The sequence below is a fragment of the Mesoplodon bidens genome (genome assembly GCF_964165515.1).
Source record: "Mesoplodon bidens genome assembly, chromosome: 5".
NCBI classification, from domain to species: domain Eukaryota; kingdom Metazoa; phylum Chordata; class Mammalia; order Artiodactyla; family Ziphiidae; genus Mesoplodon; species Mesoplodon bidens.
In genome coordinates, this window is record NC_138161.1 from 140,429,832 (window position 1) to 140,446,050 (window position 16,219).

Below are 16,219 nucleotides of genomic sequence, written 5' to 3' on the forward strand. Positions count from 1 at the left end.
AATATATGCAAATCAATCAATATGATACACCACATCAGCAAAAGAAAAGACAAAAAGCACATGATCATCTCAACAGAGTCAGAAAACAACATTTGATGAAATTCAACATCCATTCATGATAAAAACCGTTGCCAAAGTGGGTATAGAAGGAATATATTTCAACATAAAAGCCATTTATGACAAACCCATAGCCAACATAATACTAAAGCTGAAAAGCTGAAAGCCTTCCTCCTAAATTCTGGAACAAGACAAGGATGCATCCTCTCACCACTTCTATTCAACATAGTATTGGAAGTCCTATCCATGGGGATCAGACAAAAAAAGAAATAAAATGTATGCAAATCGGAGGGGAAGAGGTAAAATTGTCATTATATGCAGATGACACGATACTATATATAGAAAGCCCTAAAGACTCCACACAAAAACTATTATAACAGATAAATGAATTCAGCAAGGTAGCATGATACAAGATTAATATCCAGAAATCTGCTGTATTTCTTTACACTAACAATGAAATATCAGAAGACAAGGTAAAAAAAAAAAAAAAAAAAAAAAAAAAAAAGCTCACTTAAAATCGCTCATAAAAAAAATACCTAGGAATAAACCTAACCAAGGAGATAAAAGAACTATATGCTGAGAACTATAAAACACTGATAAAGGAAATTGCCAAAGAAATATTGAGGAAAAAGAACAAAGCTGGAGGCATAACCCTTCCAGATTTTAGGCAATACTACTAAGCTACAGTAATCAAAACAGTGTGGTATTGGCACAAAATCAGACATATAGATCAATGGAACAGAACAGAGAGCTCAGAAATAAACCCACACACCTATGGTCAATTAACCTTTGACAAAGGAAGCAAGAATATACAATGGAGAAAAGTCAGTCTCTTCAGCAAGTGGTGTTGGGAAAGTTGGACAAACGCATATAAATCGATGAAGTTAGAACACTCCCTCACACCATACACAAAAATAAACTCAAAATGGGTTAAAGACTTAAATATAAGACATGACACCATAAAAATCCTAGAAGAGAACGTAGGCAAAAAATTCTCTGACATAAATTGTAGTAATATTTTCTTAGGTCAGTCTCCCAAAGCAAAAGAAATAAAAGCAAAAATAAATGGAACATAATCAAACTTGTAAGATTTTGCACAGCAAAGGAAACCATAAACAAAATGAAAAGACAGCCTATGGACTGGGAGAAAGTATTTGCAAAGCATGTGACTGACAAGGGATTAATTTCCAAAATATACAAACAGCTCATACAACTCAACAACAACAAAAAACAAACCAATCAAAAAATGGGCAGAAGACCTAAACAGACATTTCTCCAAAGAAGACATACAGATGGCCAACAGGTACATGAAAAAATGCTCAGCATTGCTAATTAATAGAGAAATGCAAATCAAAACTACAATGAGGTATCACCTCACACCTGTCAGAATGGCCATTATCAAAAAGTCTGCAAATAATAAATATTGGAGAGGGTGTGGAGAAAAGGGAACCATCCTACGCAATTGGAAATGTAAATTGGTGGAAATGTAAATTGGTTGTTGGTGGAAATGTAAACTGGCGCAACCACTATGTAAAACAGTATGGAAGTTCCTTAAAAAAAAACTAAAACTAGTTACCATATGGTCCAGCAATCCCACTCCTGGGCGTATATCCAGAAAACACAAAATCTCTAATTTGAAAAGATGCATACACCCCTATATTCATAACAGCACTATTTACAATAGCCAAGACATGAAAGCAACCTAAGTATCCATCAACAGATGAATGGATAAAGATGTGGTATACATATACAGTGGGCTATTACTCAGCCATAAAAAAGAATGAAATAATGCCATTTGCAGCAACATGGATGGACCCAGAAATTATCATAGTAAGTGAAGTAAGTCAGACAAAGACAAATATTATATGATATCACTTAAGTGTGGAATCTAAAAAATAGTACAAATGAACTTATTTACAAAACAGAAAGGACTTATAGACATAGAAAACAGATTTACGGTTACCCAAGGGGAAGGCAGGAGAGGGATAAATTAGTAGTATGGGATTAACAGATACACATTACCATCTATAAAATAGATAAACAACATGATTTACTGTATAGCACAGGTATATAACAGGGATATATTCAATATCTTGTTATAACCTATAATGGAAAACAATCAAGAAAAATATATATATATGTACATACACATATATATCTGAATCACTTTGCTGTACACCTGAAATTAACATGGCATTGTAAATCAACCAAACTTCAATTTTAAAAAAAAATCATTAGAGAGGCTCAACAGCAGAGTAAACATAGCAGAAGAAAGAATCACTGAATGTGAAATAAATCCATAGAAATTATCCTATCTGAAAAACATACAGACTAGTGATTTAGAGAAACATGAACAGCATTTCAGAGACCTGTAAGAAAATAGCAAATGTACCAAAATAGGTATAATGGAAGTCCCAGAAGGAGAGGAGAAAGAAAAAAGGGGGCAAAATAACTTCTCAAATTTGATGGAAAAACCATCTACACATCCGATAAGTTTAATAAACTCCAAGTAGGCTAAATACAAAAAGTCCAGAAGTAGACACACCATAGTCACATCCTTGAAAGCCAAATCCAAAGAGAACATTTTGAAAGCAGAAGAGAAAAATGACTTGTAGAATTGAGTACACATACAATTAACAGCTCATTGCTCATATGAATCAATGGAGGCCAGAAGGCAGTGCAGTGACATATACAAAGTGCTGAATGAAAACATCTGTCAACCAAGAATTCTATATCCAGCAAAATCATCCTACAAAAATGAGAGCAACACAAAGATATTCCTCCATAAACAAAGCCAGAGAGAATTTATTCCTGGCAGACCTACCTTATAAGATATACTAATGTCCTTCAAGTAAAAGGAAGTGACCTTACACAGCAACTCAAATCCACAGGAAGAAATAAAGGGCGCTGAAATGGCAGCTATGTGGATTAATCATCTTAACATGCTGCAGAGAGACCTTCCAGTTTCCTATCCAGTAGTTTAGGAGCTTGGAAACTGTCACGGCATCCTAAAAACAAGTAAAAAGCTGAACAAACTGAAAATCAGCAACTCTTCTTAGAGCCATCAGACAACTGAGGTCACAGGGAAACTGTTGCCCCCAAAATTGGAGAGATGGACAGATGAATACACAGAATCATAATGCAGAGAAGTGAATTCACATTTCTGTGAGTTTTACCTCCAGGAGCTCTACCAGTGAAGATGGGAAAAAACTCCCTTCCTGCTTCCAACAGAGGGAGGGGGGAAAGCAACCATTTTGAAATATGCCAGAACATTCTCTTCTTAACAAGGCCTTACCTCAAGAGAAAATATTTTACCAGAGCCTAACCTATGGGGATTTTATTAGAGCTTGACTAATGTGGGGAAAGAGAATTGCCCAACTCAGCTCCCTCTAGCCATTCTGCCCCATACTGGAGTAGACTAAGAAGCACGTGTGGAGTTCATAGCACAGGGATGCAGGCGCACTAAAAGACTGAGAACTTAATCAGAGGACTATAGAACATTTCCCTTCCCCCCATGCCGTACCACCATATCACTAAAGCCCTATTTACTATAGTTCCTTTTACCTAGTACATCAATTTCAACAAAAAATTACAAGGCAGACTAAAAACCAAAAGCACAGTTTAAAGCGACAGAGCAAGCATCCTAACCACACTGAGATACGTTAGTGATGTTGGCATAATTAGGCCAGGAATTTAAAATAACTATGTGTAATATGCCAAGGGTTCTTTCTAACATGAAAGAACAAATGGGGAATGTAAGCAGAGAGATGGAAATTCTAAGAATCAGAGAGAAATGATAGACCCCTAAAGTGGACAAGAATCATTTTTAATATCCACACAAGAGGAGAAGTGGCCAAGATGATGACGTAGCAAGAATTCACCCCGTCACACAGACATACCAAAATTATAACTACTTACAGAGAAACTATCTATGAGAACCATCTGAGGACTAGCAGAAAGGATTTTCCACAACTAAAGACATAAAGAAGGAACCACAGTGAGATGAGCAGAAGTGCCAGACAGTCAGGACCCACACCCCTGGGTCAGTAACTCACAAACAAGAGGAATAGCACAATCACAGAGGTCCTTTCCAAGGAGCCATGGGTCCAAGACCCACATTGGGGCCCCCAACCCAGAGGTCCTGCATCAGGAAAACAAGCCTACAGAACATCTGGCTTTGAAAAACAGTGGGGCTTATGTTTGGGAGAACCAGGGGGCTATAGGAAACAGAGACTCCATGCTTAAAGGGCACACACAAAATCTCTCATGCTCCAAGTCCCAGTGCAGAGGTAGTAGTTTGAAAAGGGCCTGAGTCAGATTCACTTGCTGATCTTAGAGAGCCTCCTGGAGAGGCAGGAGGCAACTGGGACTCCCCCAGGAACAGAGACACTGGCAGCAGCCACTTTGGGAAGCTCATTCGACAGTGATGACACCAGAGCTGGCTAAGCAGAAAGTAATTTTTAAAATGAAAATCAGCATATACCTATCAATAACTACTTTAATGTAGATGGACTAAGTGCTCCAATCAAAAGACATAGACTGGCTGAACAGACTAAAAAACAAGATCTATATGCATGCTGCCTACAACAAACTCACTTCAGAGCTAAAGACACAAGCAGAATGAAAGTGAGAGGATGGAAAAAAAGTTTTCCATGCAAATGAAAATGAAAAAAAAATTCAGGTAGTAGTACTTATATTAGACAAAATAGACTTTAAAACAAAACTATAATGAGAGACAAATGACATTAATTACATTAGGATAAAGAAATCAGTCCATCAAGAAGAGATAATTTTTTTCAGCTGCAATGTACCTGTTTGGTTCCAGTTTGGAAGCTTTGAAGCTGAGGTAAACCCGTCAGGCAGAGTTAAGTCTTCTGAGCCAACTTTGTCACTAAGAATAAACAAATCAAAGAGGCAAAAGACTTATACTTTGAAAACCAAAGACACTGATGAAAGAAATTGAAAAGGATACAAACAGATGGAAAGATATACCATGCTCATGAATTGGAAGAATTAATATTGTTAAAATGAACATATTACCCAAGGCAATCTACAGATTCAATTCATTCTCTATCAAAAAAACAATGGCACTTTTCACAGAACTGGAACAAATAATTTTTAATTTTGTATAGAACCACAAAAGACCCCAAATAGCCAAAGCAATCTTGAGAAAGAAGAACAAAGCTGGAGATATCAGGCGCCCTGATTTCAAACTATACTACAAAGCTACAGTAATCAAAACACTATAGTACTAGCATAAAACAGACACATAGACAATGGAACAGAATAGAGAACCCAGAAATAAACCCACATTTATTGATATATGAGCAATTAATCTATGACAAAGGAGGCAAGACTATACTATGGGGAAAAAAACAGCCTCTTCAATAAATGGTGTTATAATTGCAATAAATAATAATAACAACAACAACAATCAATCTAGGCATATCATATTCTAACTGCAGAACATCAAAGAGAAAGAAAAAAATCTTGAAAGCAGCCAGAGGAAAAAAAGAGTTAATCTATAGAGAAGTAAAGATAAGAATTATATTTGACTTCTCACCAGAAACCATGCAAGAAAGAAGAGAGTACAGTGAACTATTTAAAGTGTTGAGAGAAAAAAATCATCAACCTAGAATTCTGTATCTTATGAAATTTCCTTCAAAAATGCAGGAGAAACAAAGACTTTCTCAGAGAACCAAAAATTGAGGAAATCTGTTGCCAGCATACCTGCCTTGTAAGAAATCCTAATAGTTTTTCAGAGAGAAAGAGAATAATATGGGTCAGAAACTTGGATCTAAAAAAAAGAAAATATGAACATTAGAAAAGGAATAAGTGAAGGTAAAATAAAAACGTTTATTTTCCTTATTCTTATTTGATCTAATTGATAACAGGTGTTTGAAATAACACTAATAATGCATTCGATGATTATAGATTATAAGTGGGATGAATGACAGCAATGATACAGGGGTCAGGAGGGAGAAATTATGAATACTTTGCCATTATAAGGTATATGCATGACCTGGGAAGTGTTATAGTGTTATTTGAAAGTGGGCTTGGAATACTTGTAAATATACACTGCAAACTCTAGGGCAACCATTTCAAAAGCAAAAAACAAAAAAACAAAAAAAACTGTAATTAATATGCTAAGAAAGAAGAGAAAATGGAATGATATAAAATGCTAAATTAGGGTGGAATCAAGATGGTGGTGTGGGAAGACGTGGAGTTTGTGTCTCCCCATGTCTAGGGTGCCTACTGGATGCTGGTGGGGGACCTTGACAACCAAGGAAACAGGAGGAATGCCCAAGTGAACCGGTAGGACGTGGGGGACTGAGTGGGGAGGAGAAGTGTAGGCTAGACAGGACCAGCGCCCCTGAGGGGTGGCTGAGAGTGGGGAGGGGTTCCCGCGCCTGGAGGGACACTCGGGGACTCGGATCAGGAGTGAGAGTGCTCAGCATTTCCCCTGCCCAATCGGCCAGGGAAATCTGCCTGGTTCTCGGGCCGGGTCCTACTCCCTCAGAAGCCCCCTCTTGGCCACGTTGGTCCTGAGGGCATAGGAGGGAGGCCAGGACAGAACAGGGGAGCCAGGCAGGAGGGGCCCTCCATGACCAGAGGAGCAGGAGAGGAGCTGAGGGCGTTTGTCCCGCCCATTTGGGCCCCGGAAGCCTGCTGGGTTCCTTGGTGGGTTCCCCTGAGCTCTGAGATCAGAGGCACGCCTGGGTCCCTTCTTTTCTGTAGAACCTAAGCTCCACCCCCAAATCCCCCAGGGCCTTTTCCAGCCCTGTGGGTCCTAAGCATAGGTCCTGCCCACTTCTAAAACCCTACCTCTGCTTAGGCTCCACCCTCCACAGCCAAGGCCTTACCCACATTTTTAACCTTTTTTTGAATTTTTGCATTTTATTTTATTTTTTATACAGCAAGTTCTTATTCGTTATCTATTTTATACATATTAGTGTATAAATGTCAATCCCAATCTCACAATTCATCCCACTACCATCCCCTACCATTTTCCCCCCTTGGTGTCCCTACGTTTGTTCTCTATACCTGTGTCTCTATTTCTGCCTTGCAAACCAGTTCATCTGTACCATTTTTCTAGATTCCACCTATATGCATTAATATATGATATTTGTTTTTCTCTTTCTGACTTACTTCACTATGTATGACAGTCTCTAGGTCCATCCGAGTCTCTACAAATGACCCAGTTTCGTTCCTTTTTATGGCTGAGTAATATTCCATTGTATATATGTGCCACATCTTCTTTATCCATTCGTCAATGGACACTTAGGTTGCTTCCATGTCCTGGCTATTGTAAATAGTGCTGCAATGAAAATTGGGTGCATGTGTCTTTTTGAATTACAGTTCTCTCTGGGTATATGCCCAGTAGTGAGATTGCTGGGCCATATGGTAATTCTATTTTTAGTTTTTTAAGGAACCTCGATACTGTTCTCCATACTGGCTGTATCAATTTCCATTCCCACCAACAGTGCAAGAGGATTCCCTTTTCTCCACACCCTTTCCAGCATTTATTGTTTGTAGATTTTCTGATGATGCCCATTCTAACCAGTGTGAGGTGATACCTCATTGTAGTTTTGATTTGCATTTCTCTAATAATTAGTGATGTTGAGCATCTTTTCATGTGCCTGTTGGCCATCTGTCTGTATCTTCTTTGGAGAGATGTCTATTTAGGTCTTCTGTCCATTTCTGAATTGGGTTGTTTGTTTTTTTAATATTGAGCTGCATGAGCTGCTTGTATATTTTGGATATTAATCCTTTGTCAGTTGCTTCATTTGCAAATATTTTCTCCCATTCTGAGGGTTGTCTTTTCGTTTTGTTTATAGTTTCCTTTGCTGTGCAAAAGCTCTTAAGTTTCATTAGGTCCCATTTGTTTAATTTTGTTTTTGAATTTCCATTACTCTAGGATGTGGGTTTGCTGTGATTTATGTCAGAGAGTGTCCTTCCTATGTTTTCCTCTAAGAGTTTTATAGTGTCTGGTCTTACATTTAGATCTGGAATCCATTTTGAGTTTATTTTGTGTATGGTGTTAGGGAGCATTCTAATTTCATTCTTTTTCATGTAGCTGTCCAGTTTTCCCAGCACCACTTATTGAAGAGACTGTCTCTTCTCCATTGTATATCCTTGCCTCCTTTGTCATAGATAAGTTGACTATAGGTGTGTGGGTTTATCTCTGGGCTTTCTATCCTGTTCCATTGATCTATATCTCTGTTTTTGTGCCAGTACCATATTGTCTTGATTACTGTAGCTTTGTAGTATAGCCTGAAGTCAGGGAGCCTGATTCCTCTAGCTCTGTTTTTTTCCCTCAAGACTGCTTTGGCTATTTGGTGTCTTTTCTGTCTCCATACAAATTTTAAGACTTTTTGTTCTAGTTCTGTAAAAATGCCACTGGTAATTTGATAGGATTGCATTGAATCTGTAGATTGCTTTGGGTAGTATAGTCATTTCCACAATATTGATTCTTCCAATCCAAGAACATGGTATGTCTCTCCATCTGTTTGTGTCACCTTTGATTTCTTTCAACAGCGTCTTTTAGTTTACTGAGTACAGGTCTTTTATCTCCTTATGTAGGTTTATTCCTAGGTATTTTATCCTTTTTGTTGCAGTGGTGAATGGGATTGTTTCCTTAATTTCTCTTTCTGATCTTTTGCTGTTAATGTATGGGAATGCAAGAGATTTCTGTGCATTAATTTTGTATCCTGCAACTTTACCAAATTCACTGCTTGGTTCTAGTAGCTTTCTGGTGGCATTTTTAGGATTTTCTATGTATAGTATCATGTCATTGGCAAAGAGTGATAGTTTTACTTCTTTTCCAATTTGTTTCAATTTTATTTCTTTTTCTTCTCTGATTGCTGTAGCTAGGACTTCCAGTAGTAAGTTGAATAAGAGTGGTGAGTGGTAGTTCCACCTATGCCCACTTTCTGGAGAGTTTTTCTCATAAATGGGTGTAGAATTTTGCAAAAAGCTTTTTCTGCGTCTATTGAGATGATCATATGGTTTTTATTCTTTAATTTGTTAAGATGGTGTATCACATTGATTGTGTTGTGTATATTGAAGAATCCTTCCATCCCTGGGATAAATCCCAAAATGATCATGGTGCATAATCCTTTTAATGTGTTGTGGGATACTGCTTGCTAGTTTTTGTTTGTTTGTTTGTTTGTTTTTGCAGTACGCGGGCCTCTCACTGTTGTGGCCTCTCCTGTTATGGAGCACAGGCTCCAGACGCACAGGCTCAGCGGCCATGGCTCATGGGCCTAGCTGCTCCGCGGCATGTGGGATCTTCCCAGACCAGGGCACGAACCCGTGTCCCCTGCATCGGCAGGCAGACTCTCAACCACTGCGCCACCAGGGAAGCCCTGTATTTAATTTTTGATAGTTCGATTATTATGTGTCTTGGCATGTTTCTCCTTGGATTTATCCTGTATGGGACTCTCTGCACTTCCTAGACTTGACTATTTCCTTTCCCATGTTAGGGAAGTTTTCAACTATAATCTCTTTAAATATTTTCTCAGTCCCTTTCTTTTTCTCTTCTTCTTATGGCACCCCTATAATTCGACTTTTGGTGCATTTAATGTTGTCCCAGAAGTCTCTGAGACTCTCCTCAATTCTTTTCTTTCTTTTTTCTTTATTCTGTTCTGCAGTAGTTATTTCCACTATTTTATCTTCCAGGTCACTTATCCTTTCTTCTGCCTCAGTTATTCTGCTATTGACTCCTTCTAGAGAATTTTTACTTTCATTTATGGTGTTGTTCATCATTGTTTGTTTGCTCTTTAGTTCCTCTAATCCTTGTTAAACATTTCTTGTATTTTCTCCATTCTATTTCCAAGATTTTGGATCATCTTTACTATCATTACTATGAATTCTTTTTCAGGTAGACTGCCTGTTTTCCTTCATTTGTTTGGTCTGGTGTGTTTTTCCCTTGCTCCTTCATCTGCTTTGTATTTCTCTGTCTTCTCATTTTGCTTAACTTACTGTGTTTGGGTCTCCTTTTTGCACGCTCCAGGTTCATATTTCCTGTTGTTTTGGTGTCTGCCCCCAGTGGGTAAGGTTGGTTCTTTGGGTGTGTAGGCTTCCTGGTGGAGTGTACTGGTGCCTGTGTTCTGGTGGATAAGGATGCATCTTGTCTTTCTGGTGAGCAGGACTGCATCCAGTGTGGTGTTTGGGCGTGTCTGTGAACCTATCATGATTTGGGGCAGCCTCTATGCTAATGGGTGGGGTTGTGTTCCTGTCCTGCTAGTTTTTGTGCATGGGGTGTCCAGCACTGGAGCTTGCTGGTCCTTGAGTAGGGATGGGTCTTAGCGTTGAGACAGATTCTCAGGGAGAGCTCTTGCCGATTGATATTACATGGGGCCAGGAGGTCTCTGGGGGTCCAATGTCCTGAGCTCAGCTCTGCCATCTCAGAGACTCAGTCCTGACACCCGGCCGGAGCACCAAGGTACCGTATCAGCCACACAGCTGGGGAAGTATGAGGTCTTCTGCCAGTGTTCAGTAGGCGTCCTGTAGGAGTTGTTTCACATGTAGATGTATTTTCGATGTATTTGTGGTGAGAAAGGTGATCTCCATGTCTTACTCCTCCGCCATCTTGAAGGTCCTCCCACATCTTCTTTCTCCATTCATCTGTCAATGGACATTTAGGTTGGTTCCATTTCCTGGCTATTGTAAATACTGCTGCAGTGAATATTGTGGTACATGTCTCTTTTTGAATTATGGTTTTCTCAGGGTATGTGCCCAGTAGTGGGATGGCTGGGTCATATGGTAGTTCTATTTGTAGTTTTTTAAGGAATCTACATGCTGTTTTCCCTAGTGGTTGTATCAATTTACATTCCCACCAACAGTGCAGGAGGGTTCCATTTTCTCCACAACCTTTCCAGGATTTCTTGTTTTTACATTTTTTGATAATGGCCATTCTGACCATCATGAGGTGATACCTCACTGTAGTTTAGATAAGCGTTTCTCTAAGAGCATCTTTTTATTACCTCTTGGCCATTTGTATGTGTTCCTTGGTGAAATGTCTACTTAAGTCTTCCACGAGTTTTTTAACTGGATTGTTTGTTTTTGTGATATTGAGCTCCATGAGCTGTTTGTATATTTTGGAGATTAATCCTTTGTCTACTGTTTCATTTGCAAATATTTTCTCCCACTGTGAGGGTTGTCTTTTTGTCTTGTTTATGGTTTCCTTTGCTGTGCAAAAGCTTTAAGTTTAATTAGGTCCCATTTGTTTATTTTTGTTTTATTTTCCGATACTCTAGGAGGTGGGTCAAAAAAGATCTTGCTGTGATTTATGTCAAAGAGTGTTTTTCCTATGTTTTCCTCTAAGAGTTTTATAGTGTCTGGTCTTATATTTAAGTCTTTAATTCATTTGGAGATTATTTTTGTGTATGGTGTTAGGTAGAGTTCTAATTTCATTCTTTTACCTGTGGCTGTCCAGTTTTCATAGCATCACTTGTTGAAGAGGCTGTCTTTTCTCCATTGTATGTTTTGCCTCCTTTGTCGTAAATTAGGTGCCCATATGTGTGGGGGCTTAGCTCTGGGCATTCTATCCTGTACCATTGATCTATATTTCTGTTTTTGTACCAGTACCATACTGTTTTGATTACTGAAGCTTTGTGGTATAGTTTGAAGTTGGGGAGTCTGATTCCTCCAACCGCATGTTTCACTCTCAACATTACTTTGGCTATTTGGGGTCTTTGGTGTTTCCATACAAATTGTAAAATTTTTGTTCTAATTCTGTGAAGAATGCCATTGGTAGTTTGATAGATATTGCACTGAATCAGTAGATTGCTTTGTGTAGTATAGTCATTTTCACAATACTGATTCTTCCAATCCAAGAATATGGTATATTTCTCCATCTGGTTATGTCATCTCTTATTTCTTTCATCAGTGTTTCATGCTTTTCTGAGTACAAGTCTTTTGCCTCCTTAGGGAGGTTTATAAAATAATTCTCATCTTATTATTTTTGTTGCAATAGTAAATAGGAGTGTTTCCTTAATTTCTGTGTCTGATCTTTCATTGTTGGTGTATAGGAATGCCAGAGATTTCTGTGCATTAATTTTGTATCCTGCAACCTTACAAAATTCATTGATTAGTTCTAGTAGTTTTCTGGTGGCATCTTTAGGATTTTCTATGTATAGTACCATGTCATTGGTAAGCAGTGACAGCTTTACTTCTTCTTTTCCAATTTGTATTCCTTTTATTTCTTTTTCTTCTCTGATTACTGTGGTTAGGACTTCCAATACTATGTTGACTAAGAGTGGCGAGAGTGGACATCCTTGTCTTGTTTCTGACCTTACTGGAAATGCTTTCAGCTTTTCACCATTGAGAATGATGTTGGCTGTAGGTTTGGCATATATGGCCTTTATTACGTTGAAGTAGGTTCCCTCTGTGTGCATTATCTGGAGAGGTTTTATCATAAATGGGTGTTGAATTTTGTCATAAGCTTTTTCTGTGTCTATTGAGATGACCATATGGTTTGGGTTTTCTTAGCATTTTTATTGGAGTATAATTGCTTTACAATGGTGTGTTAGTTTCTGCTGTATAACAAAGTGAATCAGCTATACATATACATATATCCCCATATCTCCTCTCTCTTGTGTCTCCCTCACATCCTCCCTATCCCACCCCTCTAGGTGGTCACAAAGCACTGAGCTGATCTCCCTGTGCTATGTGACTGCTTCCCAGAAGCTATTTTACATTTAGTAGTGTATATATACATGCCACTCTCTCACTTCGTCCCAGCTTACCCTTCCCGCTCCCTGTGTCCTCAAGTCCATTCTCTATGTCTGTATCTTTATTCCTGTCCTGCCCCTAGATTACTCAGAACCATTTTTTTAAGACTCCATATATATGTGGTAGCATACAGTACTTGTTTTTGTCTTTCTGATTTACTTCACTCTGTATGACAGACTCTAGGTCCATCCACCTCACTACAAACAACTCAGTTTTGTTTCTTTTTATGGCTGAGTAATGTTCCATTGTATATATGTGCCACATTGTCTTTATCCATTCATCTGTCGATGGACACTTAGGTTGCTTCCATGTCCCGGCTATTGTAAATAGAGCTGCAATGAACATTGTGGTACATGACTTTTTTTGAATTATGGTTTTCTCAGGGTATATGCCCACCAATAAGATTACTGGCTCATATGGTATTTCTATTTTTAGTTTTTTAAAGAACCTCCATACTGTTCTCCAAGTGGCTGTATCAATTTACATTCCCACCAATGGTGCAAGAGTGTTCCCTTTTCTCCACACTCTCTCCAGGATTTATTGTTTATAGATTTTTTGATGATGGCCATTCTGACTGGTGTGTGGTGATACCTCATTGTACTTTTGATTTGCATTTCATTAATGATTAGTAATGTTGAGCATCCTTGCATGTGTTTGTGGGCAATCTGTATATCTTCTTCGGAGAAATGTCTATTTAGATCTTCTGGCCACTTTTGGATTGGGTTGTTTGTTCTTTTGATATTGAGCTGCATGAGCTGAATGTAAATATTGGAGATTAATCCTTTGTCAGTTTCTTCATTGGCAAATATTTTCTCCTGTTCTGAGGGTTGTCTTTTCGTCTTGTTTATGGTTTCCTTTGCTGTGCAAAAGCTTTTAAGTTTCATTAGGTCCCATTTATTATTTTCTTTTATTTCCATTTCTCTAGTGGGGGGGTCAAAAAGGATCTTGCTGTGATTTATGTCATGGAGTGTTCTTCCTATGTTTTCCTCTAAGAGTTTGATGGTGTCTGGCCTTACACTTAGCTCTTTAATCCATTTTGAGTTTATTTTTGTGTATGGTGTTATGGAGTGTTCTAATTTCATTCTTTTATATGTAGCTGTCCAGTTTTCCCAGAACCACTTATTGAAGAGGCTGTCTTATCTCCACTGTATATTCTTGCCTCCTTTTTCAAAGATAAGGTGACCATATGTGTGTGGGTTTATCTCTGGGCTTTCTATCCTGTTCCATTGATCTATATTTCTGTTTTTGTGCCAGTACCATACTGTCTTGATTACTGTAGCTTTGTAGTATAGTTTGAAGTCAGGGAGCCTGACACCTCCAGCTCCGTTTTTCTTTCTCAAGCTTGCTTTGACTCTTCGGGGTCTTTTTTGTTTCCATACAAACTGTGAAATTTTTTGTTCTAGTTCTGTGAAAAATGCCATTGCTAGTTTGACAGGGATTGCATTGAATCTGTAGGTTTCTTTGGGTGGTATAGTCATTTTCACAATGTTGATTCTTCCAGTCCAAGAACATGGTGTATCTCTCCATCTGTTTGTATCATGTATAATTTCTTTCATCAGAGTCTTATACTTTTCTGCATATAGGTCTTTTGTCTCCTTAGGTAGGTTTATTCCTAGGTTTTTTATTCTTTTTGTTGCAATGGTAAATGAGAGTGTTTCTTTAACTTCTCTTTCAGATTTTTCATCATTAGTGTATAGGAATGCCAGAGATTTCTCTGCATTAATTTTGTATCCTGCTACTTTACCAAATTCATTGATTAGCTCTAGTAATTTTCTGGTAGCATCTTTAGGATTCTCTATGTATAGTATCATGTCATCTGCAAACAGTGACAGCTTTATTTCTTCTTTTCAGATTTGGATTCCTTTTATTTCCTTTTCTTCTCTAATTGCTGTGGCTAAAACTTCTAACACTATGTTGAATAAAGAGGTGAGAGTGAACAATCTTGTCTTGTTCCTGATCAAAGAGGAAATGGTTTCAGTTTTTCACCATTGAGAATGATGTTGGCTGTGGGTTTGTCATATATGGCCTTTATTATGTGGAGGTAAGTTCCCTCTATGCCTACTCTCTGGAGGGTTTTTATCATAAATGGGTGTTGAATTTTGTGAAAAGCTTTTTCTGTATCTATTGAGAAGATCGTATGGTTTTTCTCCTTCAATTTGTTAATATGCTTTTCACATTGATTGATTTGCATATATTGAAGAATCCTTGCATTCCTGTGTTAAGCCCCACTTGATCATGGTGTATGATTCTTTTAATGTGCTGTTGGATTCTGTTTGCTAGTACTTTGTTGAGGATTTTTGCATCTATATTCATCAGTGATATTGGCCTGTAGTTTGCTTTCTTTGTGACATCTTTGTCTGGTTTTGGTATTAGGGTGATGGTGGCCTTGTAGAATGAGTTTGGGAATGTTCCTCCCTCTGCTATATTTTGGAAGAGTTTGTGAATGATAGGTGTTAACTCTTCTCTAAATGTTTTATTGAATTCGCCTGTGAAGCCATCTGGTCCTGGGCTTTTGTTTGTTAGAAGATTTTTAATCACAGAGTCAATTTCAGTGCTTGTGATTGGTCTGTTTATAATTTGTATTTCTTCATGGTTCAGTCTCTGAGGGTTGTGCTTTTCTAAGAACTTGTCCATTTCTTCCAGGTTGTCCATTTTATTGGCATATTGTTGCTTGTAGAAATCTCTCATGATCCTTTGTATTTCTGCAGTGTCAGTTCTTACTTCTCCTTTTTCTTTTCTAATACTATTGATTTGCGTCTTCTCCCTTTTTTTCTTGATGAGTCTGCCTAATGGTTTATCAATTTTCTTTATTTTCTCAAAGAATCAGCTTTAATTTTATTTATTTTTGCAATCATTTCCTTCATTTCTGTTTCATTTATATCTGATCTGGTATTTATGATTTCTCTCCTTCTGCTAACTTTGTGGGGTTTTGTTCTTTTCTCTCTAATTGCTTAAGATGTAAGCTTAGCTCATTTATTTGATATGTTTCTTGAGGTAGGATTGTACTGCTATAATCTTCCCTCTTAAAACTGCTTTTGCTGCATCCCATAGGTTTTGGGTCATCCTGTTTTATTTTCATTTGTTTCTAGGTATTTTTTTATTTCCTCTTTGACTTCTTTAGTGATCTCTTGTTTATTAAGTAGTGTATTGTTTAACCTCCATGTGTTTGTGTTGTTTACAGATCTTTTCCTGAAATTGATATCTAGTCTCATAGCATTGTGGTCTCAAATGATACATGATACGATTTCAACTTTCTTAAATATACCGAGGCTTGATTTGTGACCCAAGATAGGTTCTATCCTGGAGAATGTTCCATGAGCACTTGAGCAGAAATTGTGTTCTGTTGCTTTTGGATGGAATGTCCTATAAATATCAATTAAGCCCATCTTGTTTAATGTATCATTTAAAGCTTGTGTTTCCTTAT